General features: G+C 41.0%; 1 long non-coding RNA gene across 1 annotated transcript in view; it reads left to right on the forward strand.

The window, feature by feature from the left end:
- Positions 1 to 3,306: 3,306 nt before the first annotated feature.
- Positions 3,307 to 17,498, forward strand: part of LOC119945277 — an 81,857-nt gene continuing 67,665 nt past the window's right edge. Inside the window, exons 1-2 of the long non-coding RNA XR_005456163.1 lie at positions 3,307 to 3,385; positions 10,141 to 10,302. This is a non-coding gene — a long non-coding RNA (uncharacterized LOC119945277). The remainder of the gene's footprint in view (positions 3,386 to 10,140; positions 10,303 to 17,498) is intronic.

Here is a 17,498-nt window from a genome sequence, read left to right on the forward strand (position 1 = left end):
TATTTCAGGAAACATCATTTTACTGGATTGTGGATATGCAGATGAAAACATATGGGCTGTGCCACTAATGTTGTTACTGTTAGTAATTTGTTTTTGACAACACAGTTTATCATTAAGTACCTGGTAATGAACCATTGCAGAGACTCTGGAGTTTCATTTCAGAAGGAATAAATGAAAATGTACCTATGCCGGAAACAAACTAAGCTTTAATGTGAAGATTTTAGCACAAAAGCATTTGCCTGGGGTCTTCCATTAATTTACTTCTGATGCTTCTGGTGAGGAGCAGTGTGGTCTACTGGAAAGGAATGGGCCTGGAAATAGAGGATCTGGATCCTAAACCCACGTCTTCCACTTGCCTGCAGTGTGATCTTGGGCGAGTCGCTCAACTTCTCTTTGCCTTCGTTTCCTCATCTGTAAAATGAGGATTCAGTACCTGTTTTACCTTCCCTGTAGACGATGAGCCTCATGACCACCTGACCTGATTAACTTGGACCAATCCCAGCTCTTAGAATAGTGTTTCATTCCTAGTTAGTGCTTAACAAATACCACTATAGTTTGTGTTTCATTAATTAGCACTTAGAAATAGAACTGCCTGTTTTTGCACTTCTAGTTAAGTATAGCATTTATTAAACACTTACAGTGCTTTGCGCACAGTAAGCAATCAATAAATATGATTGAATGAATGAATGAATGTACCAAGCATTAAGCTAAGCCCCAATTATTGTTAGACAACATATATCAGAGCAAAGCAGGGGCAGCTTTCCACTTGGTAGGGACCCAAGTTTGACAGCAACAAAGCATGAAGCAGGAGACAGAAAGAGGTCTGGAATCCAAGGCTTACTGATGAACTTTACTAGGACTTGGCTCTGCCCCGGAGATTGGAATAGTTTTCCACCTCTGGCAGTGAAGGCAGCTTCTCCCAGAAAATTCCAATGGCCTCTGGGGAGCAAAAACAACAAACCCCTTTCCTTATTGGGTTGTGTAATTTTATTTTTATCATTCTTTCCCTGCAATTCACTTGTTAGACCTGCTCTCAGAGTTTATAATGATGATATCTATTAAATATTTACTTATGTGCCAAATTCTGTCCTAAGTCCTGGGATAGATCCAAGGTAATCAAATTAAACCCAATTCTTGTCCCACATGGGGTTCACGGTCTTGGAGGAAGGGAGAGCAGGTATTTTATCCCAATTTTACAGATGAGGAAAATAAAGAACAGAGAAGTTAAGCAATTTCCCCAAGGTAACCCAGCAATCAAGTGACAGAGCTTGAACTACACCCCAGGTCTTGTAACTCTCAATTCTTTGCTCTTCCCAGTAGCTGAAATTACTTGAAAGCACATAATTCTTTACCCAACAGCCTGGGTGAGAGAGTAGAAGGATAGTGAAAAGAATAGGAAGATAAGTTTGTGAGCTTCTGGAATGGGGAGGATGGTGGTCTTTTAGACTCAAATGGAAAAGACAGGAGAAGGAGGTGGCGAATGGAGAAGGATGAAGAATTATGTTTTGTTTGAGGTGCTGGTGGGCATTCAAGTGGAGACGTCCTAGAGGTGGGGCTGGAACTAAAGTGGAACTGGACAGAACTCAGCTCTATTTTAAGAATGGCTGTTTTGGGCAGAGAGTGTGGTGGAGGTGGTGAGTATGTGGGGCCAAGTCAAGAAGCCCTGCCTCTTCCATTTTCCTACTCCCTGAGTCTCTGGGCTGCATGCCAAACATTTCAGTGACTGTCTGGTCACCCAACTTTTCATGCTATAATTGCTAGCTGGAAAAGGACCAAGAAACTAGGTAGAACCTACTCTTGAAGATGCAGGTACAGGCTGAGCTATTCCTTACCCATCTTCCCCCTCACCACTGTCTTGTAGCCAACCTTCCTGCTCCTGAAAAAAGCTTGCTCACCACAGCTGTTAAATGGCCAACCCCACTGCTCACCAGAGCCATCTCCACCATAAGCATTCTGGCTAGAAGTTCTAAAAGTTTTCTTTCTTTCTCTCTCTCTCTCTCTCTCTCTCTGTGTCTCTCTCTGTCTCTCTCTGTCTCTCTGTCTCTCTCTCTCTCTCTCTCTTTTACTTTCAGCACTGCCTGGAGGCATGAAGAGATGCTGCAGGTAAATTGGAATGTCAGTTTGGTCTAGCGTGAAAAGCACAAGATTGCAAGTCAGTTTACTTGCTAGTAGCCAAGATAGGACTAGAACGCAAGTAGTGGTTAACAGTGTCTAAGACAGCTGAGAGGTTAAGAAAGATTAGGATGGCATAGAGGCTGTTGAAATTGGCAAGAAGGAGCTCATCTGTGACCTTTGAGAGGGTGGTTTCTGTGGTGTGAAGGGGACAGAAACCAGATTGGAGGGGTTCAAGGAGAGAATTGATGGAGAGGTGCTTGAAACAATGGGTGTAGCCATCTTTCTCAGGGAATTTGGAGAGGAATGGTAGGAGGACGAGGGGGTGATAACTGAAGGGAGCCATGGAGTCAAGGGATACAAGCTAATCAGGTTAGACACAGTCCATGTCCCACATGGGGTTCGCAGTCTTCCACATTGTACAGATGAAATAACTGAGGCACAGAAAAGTTAAGTAACTTGCCCAAGGTCACACAGCAGGCAAATGGCAGAGCCAGGATTAGAATCTAGGACCGTCAGATTCCCAGGTCCATGATCTATCCACTAGGCCGTGCTCCTGATGGTTTCAATTGTTCCAACATGGTAGTTTGAGAAATCATTAGAGGATGGAGAGAGTGGAGGTGTCATATTGGGGACTTCATGAAGGAGTTTGAGGAAAGAGTCAATGGGGATTGTGGGCATAGGAGGAAACAAGGGAAGAATAGTAGAGTTTTGGGGGTGGAAGACAGCCGTAAGAGTGAATTTGTAGGGATGGAAGTCAGTCCAGTGATTTGGGGAGGATTTGGAAATGACAATGCAATTGGATAGAATTATAAATTAAGCACAGTAATTTGGTGATGAACCACTTCTGAGTCATTAATTACTAATACTGAAAATAAAAGGATTTCATTGAAGCAAGCTTAAATTGCCTTCATCTTCAAGTAAGATTCTGCCTTGCAATTCGAGATGTAGGCTACTTGGCGCCATTGAGAAGCGCAAAGAAAAACCGCAAGCCCTGAAGTAGTGAATATGTGCCATATTTAACTATTAGTTTCCTGTCTCTCGCTCCCTATCTCTGTTATGCTCAGAGCCTTTGCTTCCCAAGCTTCTCAGCCTTTATGACATCATTCATTGCTAGAGCAACAGGCAATAAATGAAGTCATAGAGGCTTTGTACCACGGTAGCTCTTGAGACCTGAGTGCCATTTCAGTGTCATCACTGATTATTCATCATTGTGGCAACGACTGTAAACGTTACCCACAGGAGGTTGAGACCATGAAGAGCCTGTTGTTGGGTAAGGACCATCTCTATATGTTGCCGATTTGTACTTCCCTAGCACTAAGTACAGTGCTCTGCACACAGTAAGTACTCAATAAATATGATTGAATGAACAGTGAACTCCTTAACAAAGAATGAGCAGCAGTCAACAATGAGGCAGCAGAGGCACTTCTGGGGAGCTGATTTATGAATTGAAATACTCAGCCTCTGTAAAGGCATCTATTGTAATATGATTACCAAGAAAACCTGATGTATTCCTGTCAGTCAGTTTAACTGTCCAACTATACCAAACACCCCTCTCTGTCCAGCAAAAGCACTTAATACAGGAAACAGTATCTACTGCAATCACTATTCATGTGACCTTTAATAATTCATTACCCATATACAACACCAGGAAACACTAAATTGCCATATAATATCCTTAGGAAATAATCTCACCACAAAATGGGATTTGCTGGAAGCTGAACCACATTTCCCATTCCTGGTACTCTAGATAAGATACTGATTTTTGGGACTGATATTCTTAATGCTTTTGGGAAGCAGTATGTCTCCTCCAGTTCCCAAATTTCTGATTTCATCTTCACTTTGTCTGCCTCCATCTTCTCCTCAGGATCTTCCTCTGATTGTCTGGTAGCAGGGTCTTCTCTTATGCTCCCAAAACATTTAGGTGGAAATTTTTGTTGGGCACTAATTTGATGCAGTGAAAAGTTATTCTTAAAAAAGGATTAGGATATCACTTTGACCAAACCAGGTGACTGTAAGATTCATTCATTCATTCATTAAATCATATTTCTTGAGCGCTTACTGTGTGCACAGCACTGTACTTAGCGCTTATTGTACCTTGACTAATGAGAAGCTAGCTGGTTGCCAGTTTATCACTTCTGGCTTTTCTAGTTAATTCTTGAAAACTTGTGGGTTTCTAGGGGTTAAACCATTCTATTGCATAAACGAAGGGCTACACTTTATTCTATGTTCCATTCTACATATGCGGAAATGCCTTTTTGGCCCCCTAAGCCTAATGGATTAAATAGGGGGTATTTCTCTTCAAATCATGCAAGTTTGGATTGGAGAGGCCAAGTATCTCCACCGTTGCCTACTGCCATGACTAGCATGCAAGAGGGTCCTGAAGGAATAAGGTATTTCAAGTTGAATGCTAAGCTCCATGTGTTCTTATGGCATGAAAAAGGGAGACGTATACTTCTATCCTTCTCACTGTACCTCAGCCTCATCTATCTTACCTCCGACTTCTTGCTCACATCCTACCTCTGGCCTGGAATGCCCTCCCTCCTCATGTCTGGTGGACAGTTGCTTTCCCCACCATCAAAGCCTCATTGAAGGCACATCTCCTTCAAGAGACCTTCCCTAACTAAGCCTTCTTTTCCTTTTCTTCAATTCCCTTCTGCGTTGGCTTCATTTGCTCCCTTTATTCATCCCCCCTCCCAGCCCCACATAACTTACGTGTATATCTTTAATTTATTTGTATTAATGCCTGCCTCCCCACTTAGACTGTAAGCTCATTGTGGGCAGGGAATGTATTCATTCATTCATTCACTCAATCGTAATTATTGAGCACTTACTGTGTGCAGAGCACTGTACTTAGTGCTTGAGAAGTACAAATCGGCAACATACAGAGATGGTCCCTACCCAACAACGGGGTCACAATCTAGAAGATCTGATATATTGTACTTTCCCAACTGCTTAGTACAGTGCTCTCCACAGAGTAAGCACTTAATAAATATGATTGACTGACTGAAGCAGTACTCAGTACTCCTCACTTCAAATATACCTGTGAATTTCCGACAGAAAGGCACCAGGGGATCAAATATATATTTCAAGTTAACTGAATATGTAATTAGAAAAAATTAAATTAATGAAACCAACAAGAATGTGAGACAACAAATGTCACCGAGAAACTCTGAAAGAGAACAAGTTAGAGCATGCATGCAAAATTCAAACGGATTTGTAAAGGAGAATTAATGAATTGCAACCTGTTATTTTTGATGGGCATGTAAACTAGTAATAGGAGAATTGGAATTCATTTACATAAGTTTTCAGGGTATTCCAGTAATGAGTTCCTCACCAAAAAGCCAGTACACTCATAAATTGAAGGTCTCCATTGGTGTTGATCAGGCAAATGATACAAGCAGGCCCTGCATGATCACTAAGCAATTCTCAGAATTAATTAGTCCTGAGAATGTTTTGTCATAAAACATTATATTCAATTTGGACTTTGACCAAGTAGTTGAATATGAAATATGAGGTGGCCATGTCATTTCACCTAGGTCATGTTCTAACATAAATTTTAAGATAAATTCAAGGATAATCTGTGATTACTGGATATGTACTAGGAGGATGGATGGGAGGGAGAATTATTCATTCATTCATTCAATGGTATTTAAGTGCTTATTTGTGCTTATAAGCACTTAATTTAAACTGCATATTTGTGTATAGAGCACTGTATTAAGCACTTGGGAAAGGACAATAAAACAATTAACAGTGGCAATCCCTACCCACAATGAGTTTACAATCTAGAGAGGGGCAGAAAGACATCAATATAAATAAATAAAATTAAAGATATATACATAAGTGCTGTGAGGCTGGGGCAGGGGAAACGGAGCAAGTCAGAGTGAGAAGGGAGTGGGAGATGAGGAAAAGAGGGGCTTAGTCTGGGAAGGCTTCTTGGAGGAGCTGTGCCTTCAATAAGGCTTTGAAGGTGGGGAGAGTCATTGTCTTGCGGATTTAGGAGGGAGGGCTTTCCAGGCCAGAGGCAGAACGTGGGCCAGGGGTCAGTCGGTGGTGAGAAGGGAGATCCAGACATCAGAAGGACCTGGGTTTGCACTAGAGGAGTGAAGTATGTGGGCTCGGTTGTAGAAGGAGGGAAGCGAGGTGAGGAGGAGGGGGCAAAGTGATGGAGTGCTTTAATGCCAATGGTGAGGAGTTTTTGTATGATATAGAGGTGGATAGCTAACCTCTGGAGATTTTTGAGGAAGGGGGGTGAAATGACCTGAATGTTTCTGTACAGAGATGATCCGAGCAGCGAAATGAAGTATGGACTGGAGTGGGGAGAGGCAGGAGGTTGATAGGTAAGCAAGGAGGCTGAGGATGTAATCTAGGCAGGATAGAATGAGTGATTGGTTGGAGAGTAAAGGGCAGATAAGCCAAGTGGCTTAATGGAAAGAGCATGGACTAGAGAGTCATTCATTCAATCATATTTATTGAGCTCTTACTGTGTGCAGAGCACTGTACTAAGCGCTTGGAAAGTACAAGTTGGCAACATATAGAGCCGGTCCCTACCCAACAACAGGCTCACAGTCTAGAAAGGGGAGACAGACAACAAAACAAAACATGTGGACAGGTGTCAAGTCATCAGAATACATAGAAGTAAAGCTAGATGCAGATCATTAACAAAATAAACAGAATAGTAAATATGTACAAGTAAAATAAATAGAGTAATAAATCTGTACACACATATGCACAGGTGCTGTGGGGAGGGGAAGGAGGCGGGGGGAATGGGGAGGAGGAGAGGAAAATGGGGGCTCAGTCTGGGAAGGCCTCTTGGAGGAGGTGAGCTTGAAGGGGGGAAGAGAGCTAGCTTGGCGGATGTGCGGAGGGAGGGCATTCCAGGCCCCGGGAAGTACATGGGCCGGGGGTCGATGGTGGGACAGGCGATAATGAGGTACAGTGAGGAGGTTAGCAGCAGAGGAGTGGAGGGTGCGGGCTGGGCTGGAGAAGGAGAGATGGGAGGTGAGGTAGGAGGGGGCGAGGTGATGGAGAGCCTTGAAGCCGAGAGTGAGGAGTTTTTGCTTGATGCCTAGGTTGACTGGCAGCCACTGGAGATTTTTAAGGAGGGGAGTAACATCCAGAGTGTCTCTGCACAAAGAGTCAGAGGACATGGGTTCTAATCCTGGCTCCGCCACTTATCTGCTGTGTGACCTTGGACGAGCTACTTCACTTCTCTGTGCTTCAGTTACCTCATCTACAAATTGGGGATTAAGACTGTGAGCCCCATGTAGGACAACCTGATTACCTTGTATCTACCCCAGTGCTTAGAACAGTGCTTGTCACATAGTAAGCGCTTAACAAATACCATTATTATTAGTATTATTATTTTAGCTATGTTGTGAAGGTGGCACCATCACAATCCTCTACTGACTGAGTAGTAGGTTATTTGTTTGGTCAGTATGGCATTTCACAGATTTTTATGTTCTGAACTCAAAAGTTAAATCACAAACCAAATCAGTCGTAGACTGTTAAGAACCTTGTGGACAGGGATCATGCCTTTCTCCTCTATTGTTTTTTCCTAGTTCGGAGTACAGTTCTCTGAATTTTTTTTAAACGGTGTTTGTTAAGCACTTACTATGTGCTAGTACAATGCTCTGCAACACACAGTAAGCGCTCAATAAATACAATTTAATAAATTGAATGAATGAATGAATGAACATGCCAGACACTGTTCTAAGCACAAGATAGGTTGGACCCAGCCCATGCCTCACTTGAGGTTTACAGTTTTAATCCCATTTTACAGATGAGGTAACTGAGGCACAGAAAAGTGCAGTGACTTGCTTAGGGTCACATGGCACACAAGTGGTGGAGCTAGGATTAGAACCCAGGTCCTTCTGATGTCCAGGCCTGTGCTGTATTCACACAGTAGATGCTTATTAAATACAACTGAGTGTTTGAGAAGAGAATTTCATTTGTTCAGCCACCCTACTGCAGTGAATAGAGCTTTACCTACCCCAGCTGACATCCCATTTGTATCTGTTGGACTAGAGCATCTATCCCGGGGATCCTGTCCACCAACTCTGTTAGGGTATACTCTCCCAACCTCTTAGTACAGTGCTCTGCACACAGGAAGTGCAGTAAGAAAAGTAATGTGATCTAGTGCCTAAGTCAGGGGCCTCAGAATCAGAAGGTCCTGGGGTCTAATCATTCATTCCGTCGTATTTATTGAGCGCTTACTGTGTGCAGAGCACTGTACTAAGAGCTTGGGAAGTACACGTCGGCAACAGATAGAGACAGTCCCTACCCATCAACAGGCTCACAGTCTAGAAGGGGAAGACAGACAACAAAACAAAACATGTAGAAAGGTGTCAAAACCATTACAATAAATACAATTATAGCTTATGTGCTAAGCCACTTGCCTGCTGCGTGACCTTGGGTAAGTCACTAAATTTACTTCTCTGTGTCTCAGTTATCTCATCTGTGAAATGGGGATTAAGACTGTGAGCCCCACGTGGGACAGGGGCTGTGTCCAATCTGATCAGTTTGTATCTACCTCAGGACTTAGTATAGTGTCTGGCAAATAGTAAATGCTTAACAAATACCATAAAAAAGTGCTCAATAAATATGATCGATTGATTCATTGAAGGCTTTACCATTGGGTGCTGCTGCAGCAGGTATTCCAGGAGAGACAGGAGTTAGTTTATTAATTTTCAGGATGTTTCCTGCTTTAGCCCTAGGGTTGTAACAGAGTCGAGGTCAATCAGGGTCCTGTTCCTGTGGTGTACCCCATGGAGGGGAATCCAGACCCAGTTTGACCCCTTAGGAAAAGGGGCTTTTCACTGAACTATATCTACGAATCTTTTTCCCCATTGCATTTGTGGATAACTGGATTTGAAATTTTTAAAAACTTTGACAGTTGGAATGCATTGAAAATTTTCTTCTTGATGTTTAATTTGAGATGGTTTGATGCTCTCTCCTAGTTCACTGACGTTTCAAAACAAACAAGCTCAAATGGAGCGTCAAACAGAAAATCATCAGAAATGTAATCACTTTGTCGTCAACTTAAATGTGAAGACACTGACTGAGCTGAAATTTTTCTTATTTATATGTTGACTGTAGAATATATGTCTGTTTAATAATTAGTTCTGCAAACAAGAAGTTGCAGGCTTGATGCGTTAACAGTGAGCCCACTGTTGGGTAGGGACCATCTCTATATGTTGCCAACTTGTACTTCCCAAGCGCTTAGTACAGTGCTGTGCGCACAGTAAGCACTCCATAAATATGATTGAATGAATGAATGAATGAACAAATATTATTGACTCTTTTCTTTTAAAATACGCCGCCTTCAGGTACCTTCAGAATTTTCTGGCATAGAATATGGTAGATAATTGAATGGATTACTAAACTCCCAGTATACATGATTGAAATGGTGAAGTAAAAATGCAAATAAAATAAAAATTGGTTTGGGATTTTTTTTAACTGAATTTGGAGTTTTTCTCTGAATTGAGGAATGTGGGAATGAAAGTCCAATTATTACACCTTGTTGCAGATCTAGTGTTCTAATACTGGAAATTTAAAACATATTCCTTCTTTCAACATTACTTATCAATTGGTGGAATTTATAGAGAGCTTACTGTGTGCAGGGCTGTGTACTAAACGCTTGGGAGAGTTCAGTACAACAGAGATGGTAAACACGTTCTCTGCTCACAAGAAGCGTACAGTCTAAAGGAGGAGCTTGTAGAACATGGGAGTTAAGCACTACCCTGTTTTGCCCTGAGAACCTGTAAGGAAATAGCTCTTTTTCAGTTTTCCCCTAGTGCCCTCCTTGCCGAAGGGACATCTAAGAAAATTCTAGGTTGGCTGCCCTGGCGTAGAGAATTGTCAGTGGGCAAATTAAGGGCTGGAGACCGAGTTCACGTCTGTACAATATTTTTAATTTCTAAAAACGTTTAGAATGTATCTTCCCATCAGAAGCAATATGGTAACAGATTTGTATTTTCCTCAGTGTATCAGTTATAATAACCAAATGGAGTATCCAATGTTTTTCAGTTTATCCTTAAATGAAAGATGCAGATTTTATTAATATTTGCCTGGAGAAATCAACTCCATTCTGAGCTGCACCCGGGACACAAGATGTACCCTGTAGAAGCTTTGGACATTTCTGGATCACATTATTGGGTCAGGAGATCATTACCCAAATGTGAAATGAAGGTATGAACACATCTTCATTTTCTAGTAAATTTTCATCCTGTGTAGTTCGATCAATAAGCTAAATGGCACGTAAGAAATAAAGATGGCTAACATTTTTATAGCATAATTAAGCTTTGAATTAAATTTATATTTTCTGGTCTTCTTTGCTTCAGTGATTACAAGACAACTGTCACCTGAATTTCTCAGGGCTTCTAGCACAGCTGTTAATATAATCATCCACCGGTATTCTTGTATGAGAATGGCAATAACCATTTTCACGAAGTAATATTTATTGAGCTCCCTCACTGGCTGAGTCTGTATAGGACAAAGCTGAGGAAAAGATAACAAAGTGCAGAATCCACATATTTCACCCTCTTATGTGCTAGTAGTCTTGTTCCAACCTAACAAAAGTTGAGCTTATTCTCATCATAAATGGGTATAGAAGCACTGAAGAGCATTAGGTTGAGATTAGCAGGCTTTTTTGCTTGTCTCTGGGAGATGTTGGCCTTGAATGTGGTTCTTAATTTAGTATGCATTTATTGTGTGACACACATTCTACTGGGTACTGGGGTAAGCACTGGGGTAGATAAAATATAAGATCGGACATGATCTCTGTCCCACTTGGGGTTCACAGTCTAAATTGAAGGAAGAAACATATATCTAAAGCCCATTTTTACATATGAGGAAGATAAGCTGGAGAGAAGTTCAGTGACTTTCCCTAGGTGACACAGCAGACAAGTGGAAGAGCGAAGACTAGAACCGAGGACCCTGTGCTCTTTCCACTAGGCCAGACTCCTCTATCTTTGTTGTGGTACTTCAACTTCATTATTTTTCCTTCTAGTGACCTTCTTTCAGATTTTTCCCATGAAATAATTCTGTAGCCAGTCATCTCTGTTGGCTGGAATCCCCAATACTATATAGCGCCTCTTCAAAACTGAAAATGACTGAGCTGTCTTCTGGTGGTGGAATCACTGCTGAATCTTTGGCATTTTGCCATCTAATATGCAAAACAAAGTAGCATAGAGATCGCCATTGTACATTTTCATACCCTGGAAACCCTCTCCTCCCCCTGGTTTTCCCATCACTGTAGACAGTACCACCATCCTTCCCATCTCACAAGCCCATAACCTTGGTATTATCCTTGACTTGTCCCTCTCATTCAACCCACATAATAATCCCTCACTAAATTCTCTTGGTTCCACCTTCACAACATTGCTAAAATCTGCCCTTTCCTCTCCATCCAAATTGTATTAGGCTCCTTGCTGACATCCCAGCCTCCTGCCTCTCCCCACTGGAGTCCATTTGTCACTCTGCTGTCTGGATCATTTTTCTACAGAAATGTTCAGCTCATGTTTCCCCTCTCCTCAAGAACCCCCAGTAACCACTCATCCACCTCCACAGCAAACAGAAACTCCTCACCATTGGCTTCAAAGCACTTAGTCACCTCGCCTCCTCCTAATTCACCTCACAACTCTCCTACTACAACCCAGTCCACACGCTTCTCGCTGTGGATAGGAAATATGTCTATTGTTACATTGTCTTCTCCCAAGTGCTTAGTACAGAGCTCTGCATACAGTAAGTTCTCAATAAATATGACTGACTGCCTGGCTGAAACAGAACAGAACAGAAAGTTTCTAGAGGACCAAGTCTTGAATTCCTTTGAGGAAGATACATATTTCTTTGATTTATGAGCGTCTTGGTTAAGTAGGGGAAATAAACATTGACACATCCTCCCATCTTGATTTACACCTCTCATCTTAGCCAGTCTGTTTTTTTTTTTTGTTTTGTTTTGTTTTTAATACAGTCTATCTCTTCAGCTTAGAGGTCGGGGGTAGTTATCACTCTGTGCCCCACTTTTCAATTTTCTTCATTTTAATTCTGAGTCAGGACGGCAAATATTCCAACAGCAACCACTTTCCTCAGCCAAGGCTCCGAGATGGCTGTTGTTGAGGGAGGACTGACTGACTGAAAGCTGGCTAGATTTTCTGCCACTGAATAACTGAAATAAAAAGACCCAATGTCGAGGTTAATTTTCAGGTAATTCATAGGCAAAGAGAGTCTTTGTTTTGAAGTGCCCGTTTTTGGTAGGGACCGACTCTATATGTTGCCAACTTGTACTTCCCAAGCGCTTAGTACAGTGCTCTGCACACAGTAAGTGCTCAATAAATACGATTGAATGAAGGAATGAAAGTGCCTGAGACTGCATTGTCATGAATGTTGACTTGATGACATGCCATGCATTTGCACAACTCTCTGTCTGAACCATTAACGAGATTGAGAACCTGGCCTGGGATTCTGGAACCTTTCACTGGGTTTTCTCTGAAAGTCCATGGTGACTTTAAAAATGACAGCTTAATGAATGTAAAGACACTTGAACGTCATTCCTATTAAGGCACTGAGACTTTATAATTCAATGTGCCCTGCTCACTGTGACTATTCCAGAATAAAGGGGACTGGGTGGACAATGTATTTTTATTCCTATGAATGAATGGGGCATTTTGTAAATGAGTAAAAAACTTCATTAATTTAAATGATTTTTGCTCCTTTTAAAATCATGAAGGTGGAAGGATTATTACCAAGATTGAGACAAAGAAAGAAAAAATGCTACAGTTTCCTGTAATGATTAAAATGACCGGCTTTTTCAATTTATCTTTAGACTGTGATAAAGAGGAGGGCAATTTCAATCCACGGTAACACACAGAAATAGACAATTGAAAATTTGACAATGTGACAAACACACCAACATTTGTTTTCTTGGAAATGTTGGAAGTGAATTTGGAAGGGGTCATGCACAAAATAAATGTTCTGTCAATGATAATTACAGTAGCATTCATTGCAAGGGCTTTTCCCTAACAAGAGGTTCATTCCAGTACATAAAGAGAATATTGTACTCATAGAATAAGGTAACCTGGTTCCTCACAAAATCCAGTTTCAAGCATTTAGAAAAAAGTTTTTAGGGGAAATTGATCTCCATGAAGTTTGCTTCAAAGACACCGCAGCAACAATAATACAAGGATTCTCTAATGCTGCTAGTTTCCCCTGAGTTCAGAGAACAGTATGAATGCATGCGTGGGACGATCATAAAACTGGTAGTAAAAGTGTTACAAAAAGTCTTTTCAAATAGAATGCAGGTGGTATGTGATCAAAATGAAATAGAACAGATTTAATTGCCAAGTACCCCTGATCATATCATGATTTCTAGTTAATTAACCTATCAGGATTAGAAAATAGCTCTGAAATGTTTTGCAGGCAAAAGAAACTTGTTACATTAAATAAGCAAATTATATTAATCTAGGAACTGAAACTTGTCAGTGACTTTCAACCTGTCACAGTTTTGTACAGATGATTATAGGTTGCTGTTAGAATCCAGGGAAGTTCCTCTCTTGGTGGAATTTGGGGCTGCTTTGCTATGTACCATCAAACTAGGAGAAAAATTTCTGACCACAATAATTGCAACATCACCCAAGGCAGTAAGGGAATTAGTAACTTTGACCAGCAATCAATGGAGAGAGCTAATAAGGCCCAGTGGACTTTACTGAGATAGAGGAAGAAGCTTTTCCAATTTATCTTTAGAGTTTGATTAAAAGGAAGAAATTTTGAATGCCTGTCATGAAAATTAACAATTTAAACTTTGGTAATGTGATAGATACCAATGCTTGTTTTCTTTGAAATGTTAGATATGAATTTAGAGGTGATAATTCACAAAATGAATGCTCTATTAATTATAGAACTATAGCCCCCTCCCACCCCGCTCAACCACCAGCACCAACAGCCCCCAAACCAGCAAATTTAAAATCAGGTTTTAATTAGTAAAACAAATTGAGAGTTTTCTTTATAGTATATGTTAAGCATTTACTATCCACCAGGCACAGTACTGAGTGTCAGGGTAGATACAAGCTAATCAGGTTGAGCATGGTCCATATCCTACATGGGGCTCATGGTCTTAATCACCATTTTACAAATGAGGTAACCGAGTCACAAAGAAGTTAAGTTTCTTGCCCAAGGTCACACAGCAGAAAAGTGCCAGAGTCAAGATTAGAACCCAAGTATTTTGACACCCAGGGCCATGCCCTGTCCGCTAGCCTACACTGTTTCTCAACCTAAACTAGTGAAGTAGAGGTTTGCGAAGTAAATATTTACAGCTCTAGAAGGCTTTCAAATTATCAAGCTATTTGTAAATCAGCCCGATCATTCATTTGTGCGAGGTCATTCAGTTGTGCCAGGATTTGCTGCTTGTGGAACTCTGAGAAACCAAGTTTAGGCTGAAATAACCCCAATTTACGCTCATGATAGAATTAACCCATGCTAACAATCAATCAATCGTATTTATTGAGCACTTACTGTGTGTAGAGCACTGTACTAAGCGCTTGGAAGTACAATTCGGCAACCGATAGAGACAATCCTTATTATTATTAATCGTATTTATTGAGCACTTACTGTACTAGGAACTTGGGAGAGTGCAATATAACATCCCATTCCCTGCCCACAAGGTGAACCAGATAAGCGGAGTCAGCTGGGAGACAGTGGTTTAGTGGAAAGAGCCCGGGCTTGGGAATCAGCGGTTGTGGGTTCTAATCCTGGCACCACCACTTATCAGCTGTGTGACTTTGGGCAAGTCACTTCACTTCTCTGTGCCTATAAAATGGGGTGAGGACTATGAGCCCCACATGGGACAACCTGATTACCTTGTATGTCCCCAGTGCTTCGTACAGTGCCTGGCACATAGTAAGCACTTAAATACCATTATTATTATTATTATTCTCTGTGTCTCAGATTCCTCATCTGTAAAATGGGGATGAAGACTGTGAGTCCCACATGGGATAACCTAATTACCTTGTATTCCCCCTTAAGTGATGTGCCCAAAGTCACACAGCTGACAAGTGGTGGAGCCAGGATTAGAACCCATGACTGCTGATTCCCAAGCTGCTGAGCCACGCTGCTTCTCAGTGCCTGGCACATAGTAAGCACTTAACAAATACCATTATTATTATTATTATTAATGCTACTTTTTTAGGTGGGGGGGAAATGGGAGTGGCAGTTAAAAAGAAACAAGCCGGCCTTGTGGATTGTCAAAAGGCTACTGGGATGGGGAGAAAATAATAATAATAATGATGGCTTTTATTAAGCGCTTACTATGTGCCAAGCACTGAGAAGCAGCGTGGCTCAGCAGCTTGGGAATCAGCAGTCATGGGTTCTAATCCTGGCTCCACCACTTGTCAGCTTTGTGACTTTGGGCACATCACTTAACTTCTCTGTGCCTCAGTTATCTCATCTGTAAAAAGGGGATTAAGACTGAGCCCCATGTGGCACAACCTGATCAATTTGTATCTACCCCAGTGATTAGAACAGTGCTTGGCAAATAGTAAGCGCTTAACAAATACCATCGTTATGGGTTCTAATCCCAGCTCCACCACAACAGCACTTAGAACGGTGCCAGCGTTTAGAACAGTGCTTGGCACATAGTATGTGCTTAACAAATACCATTATTATTACTATTTTGTCTACTTAGGCGAGTCACTTAACTTCTCTGAGCCTCAGTGACCTCATCTGTAAAATGGGGATGAAGACTGTAGTGGAGAATCCAAGGTTAATTTGAGATAGCATAACAAAGCATGGGAAGCCATAGTTTCCTTCTTGCTCCTTCCCTAGGTTTGATACTGCCTCATGACCATGAACCCCATCTAGCTCAATTCATCAATAAGTGGTATTTATCAAGTACTATTTGTATGCAGAGCATCATCATCATCATCATCATCAATCGTATTTATTGAGCGCTTACTATGTGCAGAGCACTGTACTAAGCACATTGTACTAAGCTCTCGGGAAAGTACAAGTACATCTCTGCCCTCATGGAATTGACAGTCTATTGGTTCCATCTTCTGGGTGATGTTATCAAACAGTGGCATTTATTGAGTGCTATGTTCAGAGGACTGTACTAAGTGCTTGTGAGAGAACAGTACCTTGAAGTTGGTAAGCACAATCCCCTCCCTCAAGGAGCTTACAGTTTAATGGCTCCACTTTCTGGGTGATGATATGTCAGGGATTAGTGGGAAGTTCATCACAAGCTCCCTATATTCTCACAGACAATCTTTCAGAACTGCCAGCGGTATGAACCATCCCTCCTAGTCATGTTTTCTATTTTTGGGCAATTATGAAATGTCGGATTAATCATTAAACTACATCCTAACTGGCATGTTATATCGGGTACTTTCCTGAAATGTGCCAACAAATGAAAGGAAGAGGAAGGTGATTGTATTTCCTTTGCTTTCCAGGCATTTCTCATTATACTCCACATGGTGTGACTTACAATAAATTTGAATAATCAACAGGCTATTCAGGGAACTCACACCAGTTTTTTAGGAAGGTTTCATTACCCATAGGCTATTTTTAGTGACTGATATGTGCTGAACCTACACTTTAAAGACACATTCTTTCATCAAATATTCAGTTAGGTTTCAATTCATTTTAGTATACATACTGCTATGAAGAATTGTTCAAATTAAATTTGGATAATAGCCACAATTTCATTTTATTGAAAATTTGAGTGTGTGAAGATCTTTGGGCTTGGGGAAAAAAAAGAGAAAATGGTTCAGTGCACACTTTTATCTGCCAATGCTATACAAAAATCTTTTCAAAATGATCTCCTGGTGTTCAATTATACAGTGTGTAAGGGGAGATGAGTCAGAATTGGTTTGGAAAAAACACTGCTTTGCTGTCTCTCCTCTTCAACTCTATTTTTCTAGCTTCCTCTATAATTTTTCCATCTTGTTATCCCAGAAAAATATTGCATGAAGAACTTCAGGAATGCATACCTTCCTTCTTAACTTGCAAGATTCAGTGGGAATTCTGTTGTGGTCCATATTTCTAGCAAAAATAAAGATTAATACCTTAGTTAACTAGATTACCTGTTCATTTATAAAGGATTAAATCATTGGGAGTGAAAAATCACAGTTAAAAAAGAACAAACTCTTTTACCTATTGCTAGATCTCCCCTGTGTGGTGCTACACTTTAAAATGCATCTTTTTTTCTTCTTTTTTTTTTGCTACAAAGCAAATTGTAAATAAAGAGTCCATGAAGACCACTTAAGTTGTCAGTGTTTTCAGATTTGAAATATCAGTAGTCTCATTTGTATAGCAAATCAGTTATCTTTGTGGTTTCAGTGCCAACACTTTGGTAGTTCTTCTTACACCAATCCCTAGTACACTAGCTTTTCTAG

Source organism: Tachyglossus aculeatus, chromosome 24, assembly GCF_015852505.1.
Source record: "Tachyglossus aculeatus isolate mTacAcu1 chromosome 24, mTacAcu1.pri, whole genome shotgun sequence".
NCBI classification, from domain to species: Eukaryota; Metazoa; Chordata; class Mammalia; order Monotremata; family Tachyglossidae; genus Tachyglossus; species Tachyglossus aculeatus.